Here is an 8,769-nt window from a genome sequence, read left to right as displayed (position 1 = left end):
ATCAAAGCTGGGACCGAGAGACTGAAAAACAGCTTCTATCTTCTAGGCCATCAGCCTGTTTAATAGCCATCACTAGCTCATAGAGGCTGCTGCCTATATACATAGACTTGAAATCACTGACCACTTTAATAAATGGAACATTATTCACTTTAATAATGTTTACATATCTTGCATTACCCATCTCATATGTGTCGTGTCTTTGGCAATGCCGGATTAAGTGATATGACATGCTATTCTAGAAAATTCTTTCTCCGTAATTAATATTACCTGATTGAGCTAATCATGTAAATGTAATTAACTAGAGAGTCGGGGCACCACAAAATAATATTTATAGAGCTGTTATCTTCCGAATAAACTCTTAAAGACCTAGTAATATTTTACATCAATAGCAGTCAATATTAATCGTCACCTTATTTCAGTCTCATCTGAAAGTTGTAAATTCTTCACGAACCCTGCTAACAAGTTGAATCAGTAATACAAAATTGGGTTTAATTATTTATTTACTAAATACCTAACTAATCACACAGAATTACATATACACAGAATGAATCATACCTTGATTACAAATTACATCATAAAGGAAAACGTCCCTAGCGGGCGGAACAGATATGACATCTGGTTACACAAAATAAAAGGGGCTGGGTTTGAGTGAAAGAGCGGGAAGACTGAGGAACAAAGGGCGAAGCCGTGCTATCATAAATACAGTATCTTATGCATTTTCCATTTGGAAAAGGAAAATGCAATAAATATTTACTCTGAGCTGCGCTTCGGTAGGTTGGTGGTAGATGGGAGGCCGAGTTGTCCAACTGAGTCCTTTGTCCTTTGAAGAATGTCTCTGTTGGTAAAATGGATACGTTGTAGTAACGTCGTGGTGTGGTAGACGGGTTACTCTGTCTGTCCTTTCCTAATTTACGTTTGCAGCTGCTGTTGCTAACTCAACGTCTAGGAGGTATCACTTCTGTAGTGAATAAGAGTTCAAAGTTCATACCATTCGCAACCAAAGCTCACGCTGATGTTGGCTTAGTTCTGTAGTTGACATGTTAGTCCTTTTTAACGCAGAGGCTGCAGACCTCACGTACTTGGAACAGGAGGTTACATTTTCGTCAAGGGCTTATATAGTGGAGGGAGAAAAGGGGTATGTTTCATAATTTACAACCTATGTCTCTTCACGTGGGCGGGCCACTGAGTCGGGCCTAATTCACTCATGAAAACCCAATTCTCACATTTTAGAAGCTAAAATCACATTTCATCCCATCACGAATAATTTCATATTCAAACATTTAAATTTAACAACAATTCCATGTGAATCCGATAACTCTGATGTGTAGACTTTCCACTGTAGAGTTTGTCATTCTATCATTGATGAGAATGTATCAGATGACAACCGAACTGACATCATATTCATTAAGTACCACCGCATATGTTCAGTTGGTCGGATTATCAGAATATAGTTCATTTCCCCCCACCTTCTGATGTTCCCAGAATCTCTATGTTAACCAAGGGGTTTTCTAATGTCACATCAGTAGGGTGGAGAGAGGAAAAAGGGGGGGAGAGGTATTTATGACTGTCATAAACCGACCCCCAGGCCAACGTCATGACATATATATATACTGTATTCTATACTATTCCACTGTATCTTAGTCTATGCCACTCTGACATTGCTCATCCATATATTTATATATTCTTAATTCCATTCCTTTACTTAGACTTGTGTGTATTGGGTATATATTGTGAAATTGTTAGATGTTACTTGTTAGATATTACTGCACTGTCAAAGCTAGAAACTCAGGCATTTCACTACACAATAACATCTGCTAAACACGTGTATGTGACCAATACGATTTGATTTATCTCACATATTATCTCACTTTCTTAGCAGATGATGACAACATGACAACAACAGTAGCTGTAGAATATTTAATGAAAAGATGGAGGGTGGTTGGTAATGGAGGACATCAGGTGGATCTATGTCTGGGTGTTGGGCATAACCTCCAGTTCCTGGGGAACAAGAGCAGAGTTAAAGGGAACAAGGTAGGAGACAGAGACATAAACAAGCAAACACACAGTTTACACTTTACTGTGAAAACATTTGATGGATTAGTGCAGTGTTATAAATGAGAGATATGTACTTTTCAACACTTTTAGAAGGTATAGCCTACCTCAAGCTGGTCCCCCTCCGACTCACTGGTTCTGGTGGATGGGATACCTCCTGGGGGGCTCGGACAGTTGATGGTCCTAATGTCATTTGGAGAGGTAAATTGATCAGGTACATTTTTATAAGCTCAGCATAACTACCATTTCTTGCTTTCTCAAATGTCAACCAAAGCTTAACATACTTAGTCTATTGGGCTTCACTGAAGTGTAGGGCGTCAGTGCTTTCAGTGGTCGACCGTCAAACTGCTCCAAATGTAGAAGATTGTTGACTTCCGCTGAGGTAACCCTAGGAAGACAAACAGAAAATATTAGTGTTAGGGAATCTAAAACTAGCTTCAGGTTATTTTGTGGGCTAATGCAAATAGTAATTATCTAAGAGGTTTTATATTTACTTTAACAGATGCTGACCCCAGCTAGGAGCGAAAAAACAGCGAAGTTTCCCAGGTCTCCGCCTTCCTTTCGTCCTTCTTCCAAACCAAGTAATTCGCCCGGATGTCGTAGCACTTGGTCCCCTTCTTGATTCTGCTCCGGTAGCTCTCCTTCTGTTTTTTTTGCGCCTTGTCCATGTTCAGTCTCACCTTTATTGATAACAGGAATAAATGCAATTATATTTCATATTACAAATACATTTCTTACATATCTCATATCTACATATTTTCTTACAATAATTTTTACCTGGTCAAAAACCTCCACATCCTTCTCAGTCCATGCCTGAATTGGACCTCGAAGGCATTCTGATTTGGTTCGACAACTTCCACCACATCAAGTGGGGTTTCAGTTATCTGAAAGTACGTTATACAAAAATACAACAGACAAACAACAATACTAAGTCAATCACAAATTTGAAAGACTACAGCATATGTGTTACGGATATAATTATTCTGTGTGTATCCTGTGTGTATTTCTTTTCTCTCCTTCTCCCCTTCTCACAAGTACCCAATCACATCCCCTTTCCCTTGGTTTAAAAACCCTGTCAGTTGTTTTCTCTGGAGCTCAATCTCTCTGTCAATGCCATATATCTGTAGATCTCTTGTGTGGTTTAGCACCTACATGTCACTTTGTCCCCACCTGTGAGTATTGTTTTTGTTATGGTGTTTGAGTGTTTGTTTGATGGTGGGAAAAGGGGGTAACCAGACAGGTCACCCATGGGCATACACTACCCGTAGGTGAACTTTGTCTAAATACACTAGTTAGAACTGGGCGGACCACCCTCTGTATTTTTGGTTAGTTAGTTAGCTGTTGTTGAAGTAGGCTAATCTAGCTTAGGGGTGTTTTGGGATATTTGTTTCTTTCCTTGGGTTTCTTCCCCCCCCCCCCATTACCGTGTGTTTACTAATAAACTCTGAGAGGTTGACGGTAGATTTAAGTTGTCGTGGTTATTTGTTCTCACTGTTACGTTTTCACTATTATAATTTGCGTGAGTTATGTTACGGGTCTCGTTACCATCCCCCTAGACTGTCGGGCCAAAGGGATTCGTAACAATATGCTATAATTGTATATTCAATTGCATTGTTTACCTCAATTGTTTACCTTTGTTTGTGGAGGCCTGGATGCTGCTGTTGTGTGCAAAGAGAATTACTTTCCCACTCTTCCTGGTACCAATCAAGGGACTTGTCCATGGCAGCCTTGAGGGTCTGGTTGGTCCATTCACCAAACCTGGAGGAGGGGGTAGGAAAGCGATATCTATTGACAATGTAAGATATTGAAATATATCTGATTATGTACCATGGAAAAACAAACAAAAAATGTAAAAAAATAAAACACGCCATTGGTGACAGAATATAACCTACAACATCCGTACCTTGTTCCAGCGCTCATTACCTTGGTCACTCAAGGTGACCTCAGGAGAACCATGTGTGTTGAAGATGTCCACCATCGCCTTGGAGGTGGCCTTGCCAGTCTCGTTCTTGATAGGTATCATACAAAACGAAAATCTATTTATTTGTTCCAACCACCCTTTTTAATGGGTTACAGAAGGGAATTCCGAGCACATACTCTTCCTTTACTGATCTTAATGGGTATTGCCTCCACCCACTTGGTAAAGTGATCGGTCACCGTCAGACACCAGCTGTTGCCATTCCTGGATTTTGGGAAGGGTCCGATGAGGTCCACCCCTAACATTCAAAGTGTTAGAGAGAAGATTACTTTATTCTTACCCGTATCTGTGTCATACAGTATACAGCTTTCATATTTGCAAGGATACTGACACACACACACATTCTATAATATTGAACTCTGCTGTGGTCAAATAAAGCAAACATTACAAACCAACTTATCAGGGCTAACTTTGAATTGGGACACTTACCAATCATGTGCCATGGTGAAACAACTTTGATGGGCTTCAACTCCGGCGCCACAGTCTTCGCCCTCTCAAACTTCTGGCAGGCTAGACAGTGTACTGACCTTTAAGCAAAAAAATGACAAATTGAAACATTGTTTGCACTCTGATATGACATTCATTGAAATCATAATAATTTCAGATATAATATATATAAAAATATATATATTTCACCTTCATTTAACCAGGTAGGCTAGTTGAGAACAAGTTCTCATTTACAACTGCGACCTGGCCAAGATAAAGCAAAGCAGTTCGACACATACAACAACACAACACATGGAATTAACAAAAATACAGTCAATAACACAGTAGAAAAAGTCTATATACATTGTGTGCAAATGAGGTAAGATAAGGGAGGTAAGGCAATAAATAGGACATGGTGACGAAGTAATTACAATATAGCAATTAAACACTGGAGTGATAGATGTGCAAAAGATGAATGTACAAGTAGAGATACTGGGGTGCAAAGGAGCAAGATAAATAAATAAATACAGTATGGGGATGAGGTAGTTGGATGGGCTATTTACAGATGGGCTATGTACAGGTGCAGTGATCTGTGAGCTGCTCTGACAGCTGGTGCTTAAAGTTAGTGAGGGAGATATGAGTCTCCAGCTTCAGTGATTTTTGCAGTACGTTCCAGTCATTGGCAGCAGAGAACTGGAAGGAAAGGCGGTTCCAAAGGAGGAATTGGCTTTGGGGCTGACCAGTAAAATATACCTGCTGGAGCGCGTGCTACGGGTGGGTGCTGCTATGGTGCACAGTGAGCTGAGATAAGGCGGGGCTTTACCTAGCAAAGACTTGTAGATGACCTGGAGCCAGTGGGTTTGGCGACGAATATGAAGCGAGGGCCAGCCAACGAGAGCGTACAGGTCGCAGTGGTGGGTAGTATATGGGGCTTTGGTGACAAAACAGATGGCACTGTGATAGACTGCATCCAATTTGTTGAGTAGAGTGTTGGAGGCTATTTTGTAGATGTCATCGCCGAAATCCAGGATCGGTAGGATGGTCAGTTTTACGAGGGTATGTTTGGCAGCATGTGAAGGATGCTTTTTTTGTGAAATAGGAAGCCAATTCTAGATCTAATTTTGGATTGGAGATGCTTAATGTGAGTCTGGAAGGAGAGTTTACAGTCTAACCAGACACCTAGGTATTTGTAGTTGTCCACATATTCTAACTCAGAACCGTCCAGAGTAGTGATGCTGGACGGGCGGGCAGGTGCGGGCAGCGATCGGTTGAAGAGTATGCATTTAGTTTGACTTGCATTCAAGAGCAGTTGGAGGCCATGGAAGGAGAGTTGTATGGCATTGAAGCTCGTCTGGAGGTTAGTTAACACAGTGTCCAAAGAAGAGCCAGAAGTATACAGAATGGTGTTGTCTGTGTAGAGGTGGATCAGAGAATCACCAGCAGCAAGAGCGACATCATTGATTTATACAGAGAAGAGAGTCGGCCCGAGAATTGAACCCTGTGATTGATAAACAAAAGGTTATTTCACTTGCCCAGCTGTCCACCTTCTTGACAATTCCCCGTCAGAAGAAGCATAGGTTGATTTTGGCAATCATGCGCTTCACTCCGAAATGGCCAGCATGCATCTCGGTTAGCACGGCCTCCTCTCCTCCTTAGTAAAAATCACCCTCCTGTGTGTCTGGCCATCCTTCCCCCGTAGGTAGATATGATTGCCTAACAAGTTGGAAGAGAAGAGTTGTTGAAATACTCAAGCCTAAGAACATTTGCACTGATATCTTTCTCTCTCTGGTTCTCTCTCTCCATCTCTCTCTGTCTTCCACTCTCTTCCCATCTTTCTCACTTTCTTCCCACCACCTCCCTCTCTGTGTCTGTCTAGTGAAGACACCTATTTAAGGGCATTTGGAATTACCATAATTGCTTACACCTATCCATTTGATTGATCAGGTTTAACTTATAGCTAGACACCTAAATATGACAGACATATAACTCCCCTCAGCAACCTCCACTGAACTATATGTATAGCTAGCAATTAGCTAAGTTAGATGGAAAATGGTTGTGGAAAAGTGGTTGTACATCGCTAAATCTGTCCAGTTATCTAATAGAAGTAAACTGTTTAACGTTACCCTGAATTGTGAATTTCTCAGAATGTTACGCCTCTTTTCGAGATCAGTGCTGTTTTCTGAGTACTTCACCTGGTTGGAAAGATAAAATAAAATCTCCTCGAGGGATGTCATTAAAGTGCAAGCTACATACAAACAGAAAGCTACAATAACAGGTACAGTAGCTAGCTAACGTTAGCTAAATAAAACTGTCTGGCTAGCTAGCTGGCTAGCTGACTAGGCAGGCTGAGATAAATAAATACAGTAGCTAGCAACGTCAATCTAAAAACAGCTTAAATGATTTATTCCTATTTAACAATATGTTCTTACAGCCCTAGCAACAGAAGCTAGAACTCATCGAATCCCATTGTGACGCAGAGAGGCACACTATTTGTCCCGGTGCTCCAGTGTCTTGACACTCTTTTTCTAGCACTTTACATTGGTTCTTAAAAAGCTTCTCATCTTGCTCTGAGGCATTTTTCACATTTTGCTTTCTTTTCCCAATAAATGTTTTTTGAATGCATTATTACAGAAAATAATTCCAAAATGCGTATATTTCCCTTTGCTATGCAAATGCACACTAACCTCTAGAATTAGTTTTTTCTCCACCTCCTTTTCATGCAAGCCAACTGTTTACCAGTAATCAGGTATTTCATCGCTTGACGAATTAAAACTAAGACCATTCTTGCCTTTTTTTATCAGCTTTGGAGCCAATTTATGAATACGAGATTCCCTCAACATAAAAAGGTCTATGGAGCTTGCACCTTATCCATTGCATAGGCTACGTGTTTGTTATATATCGGGGAATCAATCTGGAATAAATAGTCAAAACTTCCAATGGACCTGCAGGTGCAACACTGAAGGAGACGACAAACATCTACATAAACTGACCCAAACCCGACCTTCACAGTAATCAATAATACTCCAAATTGTCCGTAAGATGCAACAAGTCAGAATTCACCATTTATTTATTGATAATCTAAGCAAGGTTTTACCTGTGGTCGTGGAGCTTGCGGGAAATAGTTTAAATAAAAATCTACATTTTGAATGTCTTTTTTTATCATTATTCTATTAACGAAAACATAAAGATGTTGATGAACAAATATCGTATATGCGTCTATATGCGTGTTACATGGTACATTTACAGCTTCTTCTGACTAAGTAGAAACAACAACAAAAAGTATTTTTTGAGTGTGCGCACGGGACAGAGGAAGAGCAATTCATACTATTGTTTTAAAACCTCTACGGGATCGGTGTCCCTATACCGGGACGGTTGAGCAAACGTGCGCTAATGTGATTCGCATGACAGTTCTAAGTAACAGCAAACTTTCCAGGACATAGACATGTCTTATATGGGCAGTAAGCTTAAATTCTTGTTAATCTAACTGCCTGTCCAACTTACATTAGCTATTACAGTGAAAAAAGACCATGCTATTGTTTGAGGAGAGTGCACAAAAACAAAAAACTTATCACGGCAACTGGTTTGATTCATTCACCTCTGAAGGTAAATAATGTACTTACATTCAGTAATCTTGCTCTGATTTGTCATCCTGAGGGTCCCATAGATCAAATGTAGCATATTTTTGTTTGATAAAATCCATTTTGATATTAAAATGTAGGAACTGGGTTCTACAGTTTGAACCCCTGCTGTCTCTGTCTCCACACCCACCCAATCAGGCCATCTAGATGTGAGAAAGTTAGTGTATAAGCTAATGACCCATCATGTATGACATTCCTGGGAGTGTGTAAACTAAAATGTTGTATTACCATATCATTTTTGTATGTTCTCTATAGTTATGTACTTGAAAATGTATAAATTGACCAATTCAGCACATTTGGGCAGACTTGATACAAAATATTGTCCAGTATTGCAATGCTTCACTGGATCAATCTGGAACTTTGCACACACACACTGCCTAAACTGTAATATTATATTATAGGCTTTCTCTTGCATTTGAAAGATAATAAAAAATATATATAATAGAAAACGCATGTTTTTTTTGTATTATCTTTTACTAGATCTAATGTGTTATATTCTCCTACATTCATTTCACATTTCCACAAACTTCAAAGTGTTTCCTTTCAAATGGTATCAAGAATATGCATATCCTTACTTCAGGTCCTGAGCTACAGGCAGTTAAATATGGGTATGTCATTTTAGGCGAAAATTGAAAAAAAGGGTACGATCCCTTAAGAGGTTTTAAATTCAATCTC

At 39.8% G+C, this 8,769-nt stretch overlaps 1 long non-coding RNA gene across 1 annotated transcript; it reads right to left on the bottom strand.

The window, feature by feature from the left end:
* Positions 1 to 482: 482 nt before the first annotated feature.
* LOC139534259 (uncharacterized) lies at positions 483 to 6,534 on the bottom strand. Its single transcript, XR_011666924.1, has 8 exons — positions 4,667 to 6,534; positions 4,460 to 4,557; positions 3,685 to 4,268; positions 2,830 to 2,936; positions 2,547 to 2,732; positions 2,337 to 2,440; positions 2,160 to 2,235; positions 483 to 1,998 (listed from the first exon to the last, which is right to left on the bottom strand). It is a non-coding gene; the product is annotated as an uncharacterized lncRNA (long non-coding RNA).
* Between the last annotated feature and the right edge of the window lie 2,235 nt (positions 6,535 to 8,769).

This window comes from Salvelinus alpinus, chromosome 11 (assembly GCF_045679555.1).
Source record: "Salvelinus alpinus chromosome 11, SLU_Salpinus.1, whole genome shotgun sequence".
Classification (NCBI taxonomy): Eukaryota; Metazoa; Chordata; class Actinopteri; order Salmoniformes; family Salmonidae; genus Salvelinus; species Salvelinus alpinus.
Note: the sequence above shows the minus strand (reverse complement) of the source record. Positions and strands in the feature narration are given on the sequence as shown.